At 39.2% G+C, this 18,471-nt stretch overlaps 1 protein-coding gene across 6 annotated transcripts in view; it reads right to left on the bottom strand.

The window, feature by feature from the left end:
• Positions 1 to 18,471, bottom strand: part of CTNND2 (catenin delta 2) — a 701,753-nt gene that overhangs the window by 424,887 nt on the left and 258,395 nt on the right. The window lies entirely within an intron of this gene.

The following is an 18,471-nucleotide window of genomic DNA, read 5'->3' as shown; positions in this document are numbered from 1 at the left end:
ACATATTGTAGCATTAGTTTTATCAAATAAAAGAATTAAATACATTTAGGGAGTTAAGGTTATTGTAAATTTGTCGAATGTTGTTGTCCTTTCATTTTGGTCAGTAACATTGCATTATTTTCACAGATAAACAAAAACATCCCTCCTGCCCCTTTTATTTAGGTTTGTTGAAGGCTCAAGGAGAAATATTTTGCAAATCCATTTCTTAAATAATTCCATTATCCACACAAACTAATCCATTATCTCTTTCTCCCTCTTTTTTTTCCAAAATGACCTCCCTGTAAAGGAGAGGTATAGGAGGGAGTCCCTTGAATAACTCCCCAGCAAGGTCCTGCCGGGTAAAACAGCACTGGAAATTACTGGAGTCACGATTTATGTCTATCAAGTGACATTGAAGGACTTAGTATTTGAGAGAAAGTAAGAAATGGTAGAAGTCAAGTAGGATTTTTAAGTGTTCATTCTAAATCCTACTTAAAACCTCTGACAAAGTAATCAAGGGTAAATGAAGACATTAAAGTTTTCAAATCTCTGAAATGAGGCAAATGATAATTGAAATGTAAGAATTAACTTGCTGGTGGTCATTCTGCTTAATTCAGCTGGATCACTCCTCTCTGTTTCTCCTGCTATTGTCATGGAATAACTTCTGTCCTGCAGTATGAGTAAAGGGAGACTTCTACATAGGTTATATTCAGCATGAAATAGTGAATATTTAAATGACTACTGACCATGTGACAAGGCATGTTTAACTGTAAATTTATTATTCCAAACAAATCTATACAGATTTGTTTGACACTGAAAATCAGATTGATGTAAAGACCAAAACATCACAGCTCATTAAATGTCAACAGTGCTATAGAAATCAATAGTTAATAATATTCTCTGCACATTTTTGTGGTGAGCAGAAATATCTTTTTCACTGTTGTTTGAAGATACGATTAGCAAAAATCACCTGACAATAATCACCTATTTCATATATGCCTCCTTCACAGAGAGCATTTCTCTTACCTAGAAGAATCAATTGCCTAAAAAGCTGGAGACAGCTTATCAGCTTTCCAAGAGTTATTATTCAAATCCAGGTCTTGTTTGCATAAAATAAAATCCTTAATGCAGAAAGGATTGTAACAGAAATATTACTAAATTGTTGAAGTATGAAAAATCAAAGTGGTACAGTATTTGCCATGCCACCATGCGTAAATGAAAGCAAGCAAGCCTGGAGAAATTTTGATAGTATAAAATACCCAAGAAAATCTAACTGATCATTATGTTTACTTTAAAAATACAAGCTGAACTTTTAACAGCTATTCTGTCCCACTGCATTTTATAAGCCACTTGACTCTATCACAACAATGCAAATTTTGGTGTTTAGCATAGACTTTCACCCAGTCAGTTCAGCTCTCATCATCCCAGGTGAGGCAGATCAGATGAGCTCTTTGCCATGGCTTAGCATGGGCACTTGTCTTATCTGCCTAATAAGAAGGAACAGTTCTCCCCACAATGCTGCTAAGAGAATGTTAAGTACCAAGAATTTGTGAACAAATGCTTCTCACTCTATGTCGTCCACCTGTCTTTTTCTAGACAAAAAAGTGCAGCTCATGGTGTTCTTTAAGTCTAGTAGGGGTGCAAACAACAGTTTTCTAGTCTCTCTTTTTTGTCCATGCTATCCCAAGACAATTAAATACAGAAATGCCCCAAACCTATTTCACTGAAATACTTCAAAAGCAAATATTATTTTGCCTTTTTTTTTCTTCAACTGTCTGGATTGTATATCTTCTCATTTTTTTCTATGCTTTGTATTCCTTCAGCTAATCACTCTGGTTGACAACTTTTCCAGAAACTTCTAGATTTCCTCAACTAATATCCTTTTGCTGTGATTACTTTGTCCCCAGAATGTTTTTTGGCTCATGATTCTAGTCTCCAAAATACTCTTTTCTACTCTTCACTTTGTCATTTATTTTTTTTTCCTGTTTACTGCTTTCTGTTCTCTTCTGCCTTCCATCTTTCTTTCATTTCCTAGCACATTTCATGATTCATCCTCCACTAAATCTCTTTCTGTTCCTATTACACTAAGTGCTACTCCAGCAAATGCCCTAAACTGATTGGTTTAAGGAGTTTCTCTCATTCTCTCTCTCTCCCTGGTTCCTTATTGTGTTCTGTTCTTAAGATGTACAAATTGATGCTTTCTCATTTCATTGCCCACATTATTTAAGTCCTGCCCTGCAGAGATGACTAGAAAAGGACAATTGTACCTACATTACTCATCAAGCAGGAAGCAGAGATGTACCTGATCAGTTAAGAAATAAATAATCTTGGGATTATTTAATCATGTAATACATGATAATGATGAGGAAACGTGAACAGGAAGTTCACTACTAGCTTTTTAATTGTTACTATTTTTTACTTAATTATCTTCTGTCAGGTGCCACCAGAAATTAGAAATGAAAGGAAGGAGACAAAAGGTGGGATATGTGCAGGGCCAAACAATTATAACTTGAAGAATTATCTTCCACATTAAATTTACTAAGCAACTGTTTTTGGTATTCCCTCATGCCATGAAAAAGGCGCAGGTCCACAGGGTTGCCTTGGGACTGAAAAAAACGAAAGAAGAATTCAAGTAAGACTTGTGAATCTGTTTTCCCTCATACCAAGAAATCCTGGAAGAAAACAAATTAATAAGCTTCCTTCTCTTTGTTTGGAAAGCAGTGAGAGTGACTAATATTTGAATAAATCCATATGTTTAGATTTCAAGCAGCTGTCACAGTGCTTGACAGAAAGAAGACAGAAACCAGAAATAGCATTTGCTTACATTTTATAAAAAATAATCACCAAACCTGACTCCATCATTTGTCTTATTTGTTGTGTTTACAATCATTTTCACTAGTTCATGCCACGTTGTGTTATCTTCACAACTTTCTATTATGTATCTGAATTGAGCTAATAAGAACATCAAAATTAAAAGCAAATTCCTACTCACTGATTATGCAAATCTGTTGTCAAGACAATTGCAGAATGAAGAACAGCAGAATCTACAATGCAACATCAAAATTAATTTACATAATAAGATGTCAAGAGCAGCCTCAAGGACTGTGCTGCAAAGGGCAATAATGCTCAAGCAAGTGCCCATGCAAAGGCACTACAAAGTGCAGTGATCAGTATGGCAGTCCTTAGAACTTGGCACCAGGAGGAGGTGTGGGAGTGCAAAGTCACCAGAGATCAGAGATAATGATGAGAGTAATTCAGAGAAACCACTCAAGAGAGCAACTTGGAAAGGGAGGAACTTCATGATAACCTTATCAAATTGTTTTGAAGTGATACAAAGTATTTATCTGCTAGGGCCTTAAGTAATTTATGTTTAAAAAATGGTATCTGTTCACAACCATGATGGGGCTTATTTTTTTAAAAAAAATCATTATTCCATAGATGACAATTTAATGTACTCTCTTTATCAGAATGAGTTTTGTATTTTCTATATATCTATCCTTTGCAGCCAACAAAGCTTCAAGCACAGTATAAGACTTGAGTCAGGTCATAACATTTCCCAGTGGTCCAGACACTGAACAAGAATGATGGAAATCTTCACAGCCTTTGGACAAGTTAGGAACTCTTGAGCTCAGAACACACCAAACCAGAGGGTATTTCATTATTTTTTATGCTTTACATCTCCCAGGTCATCTGTATTTGAATGTTGGAAAGGGTAAAATACAGCAAAAGAAATTTGGCTGGTATTTGGAGTTGATCTCATTTTACTTCGCCCTTTACAATCTTATAATAATCCTTTAACCCTTTCACAAAGGCATGTGTATTGATGCTAAGTAAAAGACATAGCAAAATTGGTAGTGACAGTAAAAAGCAGCTACAAAAAAAAAAAAACAACCCTAAAAAAAAAAAATATAAATTTAGGCACAAGAGGCTTGCAGAATTACTGGGTTCTTAAGAATCTTTAGGTCACGACATTAAAAAGGAGAAGTGTTTAGCTTTTGATTACAAATATGCTATACAAACCTAACTGGGGCACTGGTGATCATTTGCATTTTCAAATACAGACAAATAACAGCACTAAAAATCCAGGTTGGGAATGCCTGGTGAGATGAAAACAGGAACCTGATTACAGCTACACAAACAAACAAGTAATCTCTGGGACTGAAGTCTTTCAAAGGAGTATGTTAGAAACCACAGAACTTCAAAAAGTACACAGGCTGTAGAAGTATACAACATTGGCTTGACCTTTTTGTAACTTGTTAAACAAGAAAAAACTTACTTCAATTAATATCACGAGTATGTGTATATTCCTAGGCACATCCTATGGTGTCATGCACAATTCAGTATACTCCATATCTATACATGCCACTACTCAGAGTGATGTTGGTAACAAACTATTTTTAAGCTATTGTACCAAAAACACATGAGTAGCAAAAACTGGAGCATATACTTCCTAAGGAAAACAGCAAAATCTAGGAAAGTTTAACTCGGCAGAAATCTAGGGACAGATATCATAATAAATAAGCCAGACCTGACAGCCCATCCTGTAAACAGAAAGAAAACAGCATGTCTTCATGCTTTCAAAACAGGAAAAAAAACACCACTAGCAATGCCCCTCCCTAGACATCTGATAGTAAATGTTGTTCAGAAGCTTCAAAACTGAGCTTTAGAATGTAGCAATCAATACCTTTCACATTCTCTATCCTCTACATTGTTGGACTGTGTTTTCATTTGTTCTGTTCTTATCCCTTTTCACTGGATTGTTTTATTCTTCCATTATATTGAATAACATGGGGGTGATGGAAAAAGCCCACAGAAAGGTAATCTGATAAGCAGAGAGGCAGCAGATTCAGAAACTCAGAAGCTGGTATGTACGTTCTTGCAGAATCTTAATGGAGAAATGACTGCACCTATAAGCAAGTACAAGTTCCCAAGTAACCAAACTGAAGGAAGCAATTCATACAATGGAGGACAGGGCTACCATTCAGAGGAAATTTGACAAGCTGGAAGAATAGGCCAACAAGAGTGTCAAGAAGCTCATGAAAGAAAAACAAACAGTCCTGCACAGAGGATGGTACAGCAACTCCCCAGAAAGGATCTGGGGGTGTGGCAGACACAAAGTTATGACTTAGCAGTGCATTCCTGTGGTGACAATGGCCAACTACTCATTTCATTGCTCTAACAAGAGAGCTGCTAGCAGAACAAGGAAACAATTGAACTAATTATTCACTCTTATTTGCTACTCCTTAAGCTGCATCTTGAGTACAGTGGTTGGGTTTGGGCCACAAAGACTAGACATGACAGGATTTTGAAGCAAGATCACCAGAGGGCTACAAAAATGGTCACATCTGGACCATCTGAGGAGGGCGTAATTTATAGCATCACTAAGGCTGGAAAAGACCTCCAAGATTAAAAGTCCAATCTTTGACCAAATATTACCATGTCAACTAGACCACAGAACTAAGTGACACATGCAGTTGTTTCTTGAACACTTCCAGGGATGACTGTTCCAATGCGTAACAACCCTGCCAGTGGAAAAATTCTTTCTGATGCCCAACCTAAACCTGCTCTGACAGAGTTTGAGACTGTTGTGCCCTTGTCCTCTCACTGGCTGCCTGGAAGTAGAGACTGATCCTCACCTTGCAGTACTCTCCTGTCAGGTAGTTGTAGAGAGCAACAAGGTCACCCCTGAGTCTCCTTTTCTCCAGGCTAAACAACCCCAGCTCCCTCAGCCACTCCTCAGATCACTGACCCTCCAGACCCTTCACCAGTTCTGTGCCTTTCTCTGGACATGCTACAGTCTCTCAATGACATTCTTGCAGAGAGTGGCCCAGAAATGAACACAGGATTTGAGGTGTGGCCTCATTAGTGCCAAGTACAGGGGGACAATCATTGTCCTGGTCCTGCTGGCCACACTAGTGCTGATACAGGCCAGGATGTCACTGGCCTTGGCCAACTGGGCACAATCTGGCTCATGTTCAGCCACTGTCAATCAATACTCCCTGGTCCTTTTCTGCTGGGCAGTTTTCCCATCACTCTGCCCCCAGCAGAGTAGCATGGTTGTCACAGATTTTCACTTCTTTAAGGGGATTATAGCGAACACATCAGAAGGCTCTTGCCAGGCATGTGCAGCAAGTGGACACAGGTAGCAGTGACAAGCTGCAATGAAGTAAATTCTAACTGAACAAAAGGTAAAAGAACAAACACAAACAACAAAAACAGTAATTAAAAAAAAATCCAAAACCAAAAAATACATCGGGGTAGTGAAACACTGGAACAGGTTGTACATGTAGAATCTCCATTCTTGGAGATTTCAAGTCTTCTTCACATCTGATCTAACACTGAAGGTAGACTTACTTGGAGCAGACCTCCCAGCTCTTTTAACCTATTTTCTCCATGATCCTAGAACTGATGAGCTCTGAATATTTTTCAAGTCTTTATACCAAAGTTATTGACTAGATCAGAGGCTACCAAACTCTATGATCATGATGATTATATAAAGACATGTTTCACTTGATGCAAATATTTGTATTTTATCAGTCTGAATTTCTTTAGCTTATTCCATTGCCTGATTTGACCGTTTTAGCAATCCCATGCTTCTTTTACAAGAGATTAGCATGGTGCCTAGGCTATTATGTATATGGATTATTTATGGGATAAACAACTATTTTGGCTGATTACAGTGTTTAAAAATAAACTATTCCTTCATTTTTACATAAGATTACTTCAAAGAAGTCCCTTTCACACCTTTAACAACTTTTATAGAAATAAAATCCTATTTTATTTTCTATGTTTAGGATCCTGATACAAATATGGTGAAACTTTCCTTTACTTTACTATTCCACTGTATATTTTAGCTCTCTAGGCTATACTGCCCTGCTTCTCTGAGTTACAGGTAAACTCTGCTCTCTGAAGACACATTGCCCAACTGCCTCAACTTCTGTTCCTAGGGAAATTGCATTATTTATTTTCCAGGGTAACCACTAAAATCTTTAAAATTATCTCCATTTTTCTATGTCAAATTGTCTGGTCCTTTTTTATCCCATTTTTTTCTTCTCTCTGTTTTATGTTCAGCTTCAATCTTTAAGCTAATTCTTTTCTTCTTCCCACTAGTTCTTCTATCCCTTGCCAACACTCCCAATGCTTCATCATCTATCATGATTGCTGTGCTATTCTACTTCCTCCCATGCAAACTACTTCTGCCTATAAAGCAATAAACTGTAAGTAAAAACTTTGGAGTGTTAGGACAGGATTGGAACTACTGTGAGCTTTCTAATGCAAGGGTTTTGCTTCTCCACCCTCCACAGCAGCAATTTAAGGAGGATGTAAGATTAAACTGACTTTCTACCTTAGTGACTTAGACCTGCTTCAGGGCTTAATGTTATTTGTAAAGCTCAATGTGAGAGCAAAACAAATCCTCAAAGTAGTAGGCCTTCTCCAAGGAGAGTAAGAGAGAAGTAGAGCTGGAGTTTAGCAACAGACCCTGACTCTAGTTTTACACTGGTCTGAGCTTGTAATTCTCATTTACTTCTCAGCTGTCAAATCATATGTCTAAGTGGAAAAGTTACAGTAGCAGCTCTTGAAGCATTCTCAGCAAATCTAATATACCAGACAGAACCATGGACTGATGCTTTTTACCTTGATTTACCAGTACATATCTGCAGAGTAATTTTCTCCTGAAAAGAGCAACACACATGTTGGAGATGGAAAATGCTTAATTATATATATATATATATATATATTTGTATAGTTTAAAAACATGTGAAAAGCAAAGGGGTCAACAAACATGGTCACAAAATGTGAAACTTCTAAAAATGTCCTAGACATTTGTTGCAGCCAGCAACTTCAGGATCTTGTCCAGGGAAGCAGCAGGATTTTGGGGACCAGCATCAAACACCAACGAGACGGGCTCTCGTTCATGAAACCATTTATTCAGCATGGGAACAAAGTCAGGTTCAGAACAGAGAGCCCCGAACAGAGGCACAGCAGGGGTTTTTGAAGGACAGAACTCTTGAGGGTCCCCACCCCCGAGGGTGGAGTTCAGGGTCAGGAACCATCAGAAACACAGCAAGGGAGAACCCCCAGGGACTCAAACCCAATCAGAGCACCTGGGCCGCCCTTCACAAGGGTTTTGGGGTGGGACAATGTAACTCTTTGTCTCCCCTGAGGCCGCTGCCACAGACATTGAAGCACTAAGAAAGCCTTTTCTGGTTCTGACAACATCCTCAGGTTCTAGTTTCCCTTTCTTATCTGATTAGATCTGTGCTCTGTTGGTCAATGTGCCAAGATGCCAGCAAAAACTGCAGAGCTGTCAGAGCACACACCAACATATGTACACACCAGTGACACACACAACTTCTTGAGCAGTCTATCTATATGCTTAGAGATCTGAAGTCTTCTCCAGCAGGTTCTTCATGGGGTTTTCCAGTTCCCTATCTATATGCCTCTGATCTAGTTCTCCCTCCCTGAGCTGTGAGAGTACACATCATCCTAGGCACAGCAGACAGATGGAGAATCAGCATGATAAATCATTAGCTTTACGCTTGTCCAAAATGGTCTAAAAGAGCAGCCAACTATTCCCTTTCTCTTCTCCCACTTGAATTCAGGAAACTATTCAGGTGAACAATTTTTTCTTATGATTTTCCTCACCTTATAAAAAGGACTTATTTCTCAACACAGACATAAACCATCAGTACAGCATATCCAAGAACAGACTCCATAATTTGCAATATTCCCTGAATTTCTGAATTAATTAGGATACTAGATCTGGATATTGCCATCAGTAGCTATTAAAAAGCTGGTAATTATCAAGTTACTAAGAAAGTCAAAAGTTATCTAACAAAGCAAGACGGGTTTGTGTTTTTTTTAAGACAACCTAGAACGTGCAAATGAATACCTTTTTTTTTCTTGTCTTAAAACTAGCAACTTAGAAGTTTGATTTTCTGCACACTTGAGACACAGTTTGCTACACTATCTGAATGTGGATGGATTTTCAAATAAAGGATTACATCAAAATTGTAAATTCAGCTCAAATACAGGGATGTTCATAAACAGAAAATCTATTATTCTGACAGTACACTGATTAGTCAAATAATTCATTTATTTCTGCTACTAAGTACTATTAAGTACTAAAGAAAAAAATTCCCAGCATGGGCTAAAAAAAAATTTGAACTGTAGGACTGCAAACCCTTCATATTTGCACATTTTCTCTCACAGATGATTCTGTGGCAATAGCAGTTAACTTTAATAGCTTTTGAATATTTCCTCTTTTATTATATCTTTTATTACATCTTTTATTACAAAGAAGAGAGCTAGTAAAATAATTAGGCAATTCACTCCTTTTCTGGCTACCCTATGGAAATACCACAGTTTCAGGAAATTCCCAACAGATTCATATTGTTCCTTATGAAAGAGAAAAGCAATTAGCAATGAAAATGTTAGTTTTAAGAAGTATCATTATGATCTTATTCTCCTAATTTCTGGTATGAATAGCTCATCTTTTGAACAAAATAAAAAGGTTTTCATAATGAAATTATAGAGTAAAAATCACATGTTTAAAAACAAATAGGTAAGAAACATGTATTTCAGAATAACATTTGTAGTATGGGCAAGGATAGGTAGGGAAAGAGCTTACAATCAGTAAAACAAAATCTCACTGAATAAAGACACCTTTTATGGGTTGACATATGGGCTGATGCAGTATGAAGTTGGCAGAGATGTACTTGGAAAGAGGGGTACAAAATGCAATAGTTCTGGGAGTCTTCAATTACCTTAATACTTGGTACAAAAAAGAAATAAAGTAACACAATGACATGGCACATGAGCTGAATTTTGGATAATTCCATCCATAGATGCTTGGGATGTTCACAGGACAAGACTAAATTCTTGACTTGATCAAGCAAGATATTTTCACATCTTGAAGCTGAGAAGCTACTCTTAGTGATCATTCTGTCCTTAAGTCCAACATCCCCACAGAAAGCAGAGCATCTGCCAGTTAGGAGCCACATAAAAATCAAAGTACACAAGAAAATATCAAAAAGTTTGCTTAAGGCTAAAAGTAAGTATTAATAGACAGTAGAGAAACTAATTGTTGGAAGTGTATGATGTAATGTACAGAGTCAAGGCAGTGTATCAAGAAAAGGTCAAGACACAAAAAGTTACTGAGGCCAAAGGAAGTTGTTACTAATAAAAAACATCTTTTCTGAAAGGTGAAATCATCTTCAAGTGAAGAAAATACAGGAGCGTAAATACTGACAGGTTAAACATAAGAAGACAAGACAGCACAATAGTATTTCAAGGGACAAATATCCAAAGGCATCAAAGCAACCAACAAGTATTTCTCCAAATTCATCAGGAGCAAGAATGTGCCTGAAGAGTCTGTAAAACCACTGGTGAGCATATAAAAGGGTTCACTGAAGAGAAACAAAATGAATCCCTCATGGAAATTTTTACTATTTTACGAGAAATTCTCATGCTAAGAAATCACATATGGAGTCTTATCAGAGGATCTGCCTGAAAAAGAGGTGAATAGGTCATGAAACAAACTCACAAAACAACCTGTAGCAAATTGAAGATCAGATGGTATTTGCTCAATAGTTCTAAGGAACTAAGAAATACACAGCTTAAAACTATAAGACATTGAATGCAATGCCAGTTACAGAGAGATCTAGAAGACTGTAGACCAGCAAGCCAAATAGTCTTACTGGGAAAATTACCAGAATCTGGAACACAGAACAGAATTTGTGGCCTCTAACATAAACATGAACAAGTTATCTAGAAGGTTTTTGTGTGGATAAGTTCTTTCTTAAATAGGTAAAATCAGGAAATAAATGATAAATTCTCCCAGCTGAAGGTGCCCACAAATGAAATTCTGGCTCCCTGTTCCACACTACATATAGAATGACTTGAAACAAAGATTGAGCAACAGGTCAACAAAGTTAGGCAACAATAAAAAGTTATGGAGGACAGTAGGTCTGAAGGGCAACAACATTCAACTCTTCTGTACTATCCATGGTTTGCCATTTGCTTTGTTGCTGCTTCTTGACAGTTTGGGGGCCTGAAATTACCCATTAAGAGTAATGGCTGAGTGCCTCAGCCTTTTCTGTGCCATTTTTGGTGAACTCGCTAGCCCTTATCAGCAGCAGAGCTATATCATTCTTGTACAACTACTTGCTAACATACTCGCAGAAACTCTTACTATCTTTATTCTTATTATCTCTTGCTACTTTGAGTTCCAGCTGAGCTTTTGCCTTCTTAATAGCATCTCTGCATTACTCTATAGAGGTACTGAAGCAGTACCTCTATATTTGTCTTTGGAAGTTAGTCTCCTTTTGAGCTGCTCCAGTGTTCCCTTCCTCATTTGAGCTCTCTTGGTAGCTTGGTGCCTTTCCAGCTGATTTCTTTTTATGTCTGCTCCTTTTCCTGCTTAGGGGGATAGACTGCTCTTTTGCACTTCAAGAAGCAGCTGCACTGGGAAATATCCCAGCATTCCTGAGCTTCTTTGCCCTCCAAGATAGGTTCCCATTGGATCCTTCCTACAAGTTCCCTGACTGAGTTGAAATCTACTTTTCTGAAGTTCAGATCTTTATTAGATCACTTGTCCTCCTCAAGTCCTTGGCCCCTATGCTCTTACAGTCTCCGCAACTGCTGTTCACATTTTTATCTTCCGACAGTTCTTTACTAGTAAACATTCGGTCCAGGAGAGCACTGTTCCTAGCTGGTCCATCCACAACCACATTGTGGAGCGTCTCCACCCCAGGAGGCAGGGATTCTACCTACACAGAGAGCATCAGGTGAGGAACGTGACTTAAAAATTCCACCCCTCCACCCTGTGGGGCATGCCTCCACAAGCCCAGGAAAAGACACTCCACCCCATTTTGTCAGATAAGGAATGGCACCAGAATGTTCTTATTTTCCTGTACCCTCATTGGTTTAAATTCTACTGCAGTGTTCCCGCCTTAGTTGCACCCATTGCTTGTCCTCTTCAATCCACCCCTTTGCAGTCCCCTGCTCCTCTCGCTATTGACCCCGACCCTAAACTCCACCCCTACCCTGGCATATAAAACCCATGACTCTACCCTCATTCTTGTCTTGGTCTCTGGTTCAATAAAGGATCCTGGATTTTGCTAAACCAAGATCCATCCTGTTGTTGTCTTTTCTTGTTGGTCATTAGTAGCTGCCTGAGGTCCGAGACTCCAAGGCCCAGAGAAGTTGTTGTATCCCTCATCGCAGCAGAATACAACACCACATGAAGAAGCTGTTCCCAACTCATCCTGGAAATGTCCCAGATTGTTATGTACCACCATGCTGTTTTCCCAGTACCAGAATGGTTGAATTCCCTTTTGAAGATGATAGCTTGAGGCCTCTTGGAAGTAAAGGCTTGATCCACTTCTTCCTCACCTAGGTCCATAACCAACACCTCGGGATTTCTCTCAATAGCTCTGATTTTCACCCAAAAGCACTCTACTGACTTGAAAACAGATGAAAGATGATTCTTATGTAACAAGCATACTTTTGATGGTTACTAAGTACCCATAACTTCACTGGACTTCCAGGTCATGGAAACCTGAAAACAGGTGGCTTTTGAGTATAAGAAGACACTATCACATATTATGGCTCTGTTCTTACTCTTTAGTCAGCATATACTTGAGGCCATCAGTGAAGACAGTTCACCCAACCAACAATGGCTGCTCTTACTAGTGAAACATAAATTTATTGCCACCAAAAAAATACCAGAAAGCATGATGTATCAGGTTTTTCTACAGAAAAATAGATTTTCATCCTTAAAATATCCAGACTGGAAATCCAGGCAATTTTTCAATGAAACACTAAAGAGATTTTGCTATTGAGTTCTCAAATAATCCAACAGAAAGAGTCCAGATTTGTACTACTCATTGTAGGTAAAGCAATGAATAGAACAGAATATTAAATATACTGGACTGGATTTGTTGTTATGTCTCTGGGAGATCAAACACACAAACAACACTTGCTGCACTCTAGAATTACCATGCCTCACTAAGACAATTGTGCCGCTTCCACAATTACAGCACAGATTTCACTTCAAAGACTACTCTGATGCCACCAAAATGATGTCCGTATGCATGCATGTATGTCTGTACGTATGTCCTCTGATGAGGAAACTGTCAGTAAACTGAATTGGAGAGAAGCATCTCTACAGGGATGTTCCTTATAGAAGAAATATCAAAAGTACTGCTATGATACAATTACAACATAAGAGAGCTATAGGAATCATTGTTACCTTTCATTGATTCAGTGGAAAGAAAAAAGAGGGAAGTAAGAGTGAGTAGAAATAATGAATGAATAAATTTGTTGTATGACTTCAATCAGAATATTTCATTGACAGTATTGTGAAAGTAATCTGAAATTCAAGCCTATTACAGCAAAACACAGTAATCAAAGCTGCATCTATCCCTGTGGAACTGGGTGCCTGCTAGGAACCTCCCAGAAGTGTTGATAACAGGTCCAAGACCTGTCTCATACAATGCATATTACTAAAGCCCTGATCCCAAATGCAGACCAAAAAAAACCCAAAAAAAAAAACCAAAAAAAAACCAAACAAACAAAAAAAACACCAAAAAAACCAAACAAAACAGGGAGGAGTTGCAGTTCCCTTTCTTTTCAGGAAAAAAAGGGTTTATGATATCACAGTATTGAAAAGGAAAAGCAAAGTAAATGAAAACAAGTCATACATGTAGAATGTTGGGGTTGATTTGACTGAGATAGAAAAAGAAGAGCTCGACTCAAAGCCATGTGAAAATTCCTTTTCTGAGTGAGCTGTAAGCCCGCCTTCAAAACTCACCCATTGGCTCTACGCAACTCATTGTCAGAATGTTCTTTGTTCTTCCTGTTCCCATTGGCTAATTTTTGCCACAGTTATTATAATATTCCTAATCCCCTGTCCTCACTGGATCCTTCCCTTGGACCCCACCTTAGCTCCTCCCTGTTCCATAATGTATAAGTACCTGTGCCTGACCCTGGACCATCCATCATCACATGCACAGCGTCCTGTTTATTTTTGTCTTATGAAAAGTTTAATTTCTGCATAACAGGATCAGACTCATATCTCTCTTAACAGGTAATCCCGATGGCAACAGCAGCTGGTCCAACTATCCGGATTGGGGCTGGACTGCTACACAGAACTTTAAACTCAGTGTTACAAGTTAATTTAATAGCAGAGAGGGAATTCGAATTAATTTCCAGACATGGTTTCTAGGCTGCAGTTTAGAGCCATACTGTTCTTCCCCCTGCCCCTTCCCCCCCCCACCTTAAATCTGACTTCTCTTCCCCCAGTGGGAACTTGGATTGGGTAAAACGAGGGCTCTCTCCCCACACCTAGCAGCAGCTGAATGCCACACATATTCTGCCTCTTCTGTGACTCTGGGTACCGTTTCCTTGACAGCAACAGGAAAGCTATTCCAAGCTGGTCTGGGAGGGAAGGAATGAGAATCACCCCTCCAGCAAAGCTCCCTCTCACCTCACCTCTCACCCTGGACAAGGCATTCTGAGAAACCAGAGACAACAGTGAAGCTGATAGCACAGCCTGGGAGGGACTGAGGGCCTGGCAGCACCATGCAGCCTGAAAATCTCCCTTCGTGTCTGGTGAGAGTTGCTGTAGTTCAAGCCCATATGATGGGGTGGTTGGAATGCCCAGTTTTGCTCGTAAGTGGGTGAGGATCTGCAATGGCCAGAAAGCATTTGGCTCTCCTGCCCTACAGGAGCACATGGACTGTATAGCAGATGGATTTCTGGCCATTCCATGGCTAAGGGGAAGTAGAGATATGTACTTGACATGAATTGAAGCAACACAAGAGGAACCTTGCTTTTAGTTCCAAAATCAGAAATACCAAACCTTTGGTACCAAAGTTTAAGCGGTATTTTTCAGCATCTCAGAACTGTGCATGTGTTGGGAGTATTTGTCAAAGCCATATGACTTGCACAGCCAAATGTCTCAAATACAGAAATGAGATGGGATGTGATAGTTCTGAATGATCTTCACTAGCCTGAAATCAAGAGAATCTGGAATTGCAATCTCTTCTTGCACAACAGAATTGTCTTGGTTTGAAAGAGAGGTGTCTGCTAAGGAAAGCAGGAGTCTTCCTTGAAATGGAAGCCCCTCCTTCCTCTGAATTATTATAATTTTGAAATTAAGGGGCTCTCAGGCAAAGATATGGGAATAGGAATAACAGTTCTTTACTAGGAAAATTAAAATAAAAATGCAGTAGTACAAAAAACACTAGCAGAGTCAGAATATAACCTAATACCCTGTTGGTCAGGGTGTTGGTAGCAGTCCGAATAAATAGTGGCTGCAGTCCTCCTGGAATGACAGATGTGGTTCTGTTGAAGCACTGATCCCATAGAAAGGTGTATTTTACCTCTGAAGGCCTAGTGGTGGTATAGATGAGTCTGGTCTTCCTCTGGGAATCCAGTGGAAAAAGGCTGACTGTGGCATTCTGTATCTCAGATTATATTCAGATATAATATAGAAATGCTTGGCTCCTCCCCCTGGGTGGAGCATCTCACAATGGGATGATGTAATTTTATCAGTCATGCAGTGAGACTCAATGGACCATTAACAGAAGATATGGCCCTGAAGGGAGGATGGGTCATTGAAGAGATAAAGAACACTGCCCCACCTGTTTTTAACAGATGGTAATAGAATACATACTTTTGATTACATCTTGCATTGCAACCTAAGACAATAACTAAGATGCAAGATTGCTGTGTTTGTTTCCAATCCCCAACCTGCTCACAAACAGGATGTAATGCATCAGCACTAGACATACTCCCTAACTGTGCATGGCAGGCACCTTTAAAGGATCACAGAAGCATGGAAGTGGGCAGGGGTCTCTGGAGGTCACCTTGTCCAACTTGCAGAGGGCCACCCTGAGCAAGCTGTCCAGGACTGTGCCCAGGTAGCTTTTGAACATCTCTAAGGAAAAAGAACCTACAACCTCTCTGGGCAAACCTGTTCCAGTGTTCAGTCATTCTCCCAGTAAGTGTGTCTCATGATGTTCATACAGCACCTTTCATATTTCAGTTTGTGTCCGTTGCCTCTGGTCCTGTCCCTGGACACCACTGAAAGGAATCTAACTCCTTCTTCTTTGCACCCTCTGTTCAGGTGCAAATATTGAGGACTTCCCTCCCCAAGTCTTCTTTATCCCAGGCTCAACAGACTCAGCTCTCAGCCTTTCCTCATAGGAGAAGATGTTCCAGTCCCTTCATCATCTTAATGGCTCTTTACTGGACCCCCTCTGGTATGTCTGTATCTGTCTTGAACCAAGAAGCCCAGAATTTGACCCAGTGCTTAAGGTGTGGCCTTACCAGTGCTGAGCAGAGGAGAAAGATCACCCATCTTGACCTGCTGGCAACACTTGTCCTCCTAAGGCAGCCAAGGACACTGGTTACCTTCTTTGCTACAAGGGTACATTTCTGGCTCATGTTCAACTTGGTGTCTTCTAGGACCCCTTGGGTCCCTTTTCGGCAAAGCTGCTTGTCAGCCAGATGGCTCCCAGCACGTATTGGTGCAAGGAGTTACTGGGCATAGCCCTGTCTGAAACTAACCTTATCAAGGTTACTGAGGCAAGCACATCATCCCAGAAGCAGCAAAATTTTACCTGACAGTTGTTAGCCACACAGTACTAGATAACATTTTTTTGTGCCATCAAAATTATTCTCCCTCTCAGAACACACTTCTGTAGTAAAAAAAGAGACTTCTAGATCTTTTTCTCCATCTAATCAAGAGTGAGAGGTGTAGCTTCTCCCTGGTGTGCCTGAGGGCTAGGAATGTATAGGATATCCAATATATCAATATGGGAGAATATTGTTTTATTTTCTGAATTGATCATAGATGGTCCAACTTGTCCTACCTTACAAAGTTTATTCCTCTCATCTCACAGACACTCTAATTTAAATAATAGCCTGCACCATGCAAAACACTAACTTTCCCTAGTCTGAGAGCTGCACTGAATATAGGCCTGAGAAGCCTCTTTGCTCAGTCAGTCTGGTTCCTTGGATTCAGACCCTTTCAAGGAGAGTCTCACCAGACCAGAATACACAAGTACCAGAAACTTTTGCAATGCTAAGCTGGAAGACTACAAAAAAAGCTGCTTAATTTTCTGGACCTGTTCTGTTGTATATTCCTTGTGTATTTTACATTATCCAGTCATGTAACAAGCAAAATGTAACATCAAACTGGTTTAGCAAGTATTGAAAATTTATAGAGCGAGTTCCTCTCTGGCTTAAAATGAGAGAGTATATATTTAGTGTACCAAAATCATGATTTTTAGCCAAATTTCACCTCTATTGAAGCTTTCTTACTATTGGGTTATTTCCCATCCATAAAGCTTGATTTCTATTTAGTACAGACTGGTTTTTCTTACATGTCTGGCAAAGTGTGTATCCTTTCCAAAAGCAAAATCACTAAAATTAAAATGAAAGAAATAATTTAATGGGATGCACTCTACTTCATTTCCTCAAACAAGAGACTGCATTGACCAGGAAAGACATTTCTCTGGCTCATGTCCATTGCAGAGAAAAGGCAGAAAGAGAGAGACAGAAAGAGAGAATACAGCATGCCTTCCCTTGAATACATTCACAAAAACTGGGCAGAAACCTTGCAACAATGTTTGGGATATATTTGACAGCATCATCAGAATATAAAGTGCCTCTAACCACTTTTCATGGTTTTTTTTTGGAAGAGCAAAAAGTCCTCCAACAGTGTAATACCACTTAAAGAGGAGGACTTTGAAAATTAAAGCCTTATAAATCAGTTTCCTTCCCTTTAAGCAACTTCACAAACACTGCAAATAGTTTCTAACTTTTGTTCTTCCAGCTCATGTTTGATACAGGAGAGATGCAAGGAGCCCTTTTGGATCCAGCACTTGCATAGGGTACAGTCTCTACAGACAATCCTAACTGCCTTATGAAGTTTGGCAACAGGATTTTTGTCAGGACTGGATAGAGGGGAACATAACCTCCTGAAGGTAAGCTAAAGTGCATTGATTTTGGTTTTTTTATGATTTTACTTTCCTTTCCTGACTTTACAGAACACAGACCAGTTTTTCAAACCAGTGACATAGGTTTTGTACTTGCCAGTGAATTTTCTGCACACCACTGCTTTGGGCATCTTTGGTGCCAGGCTGGACTATCACTTTCCTAGGAAGACAGGATGACAAGTATCTCCATAGCAACTGAGTACACATGGCTCTAGATACAGTACCTCATATAAATAACTTGCAACTATGTGTTCCCTGAAAGAAAACACAGAATTCCACTAAAATGGAAACTATAAAATTATTTACAGTGAAACAAACTTAAGCTTGAGAAGAAGTCATGTGAGAAATAACACTGAAAATAATGATTAACATAAAAACTATGTGACCTAAATTATAATTTTAAATATTTCTAAATGAAAAAGTTTTGGATAATTCAGACAACTGCAACCACTGAAAATGCTAACTTTCTAACGACAATGAC

The sequence above is a fragment of the Parus major genome, chromosome 2 (assembly GCF_001522545.3).
Source record: "Parus major isolate Abel chromosome 2, Parus_major1.1, whole genome shotgun sequence".
Taxonomy (NCBI): domain Eukaryota; kingdom Metazoa; phylum Chordata; class Aves; order Passeriformes; family Paridae; genus Parus; species Parus major.
Note: the sequence above shows the minus strand (reverse complement) of the source record. Positions and strands in the feature narration are given on the sequence as shown.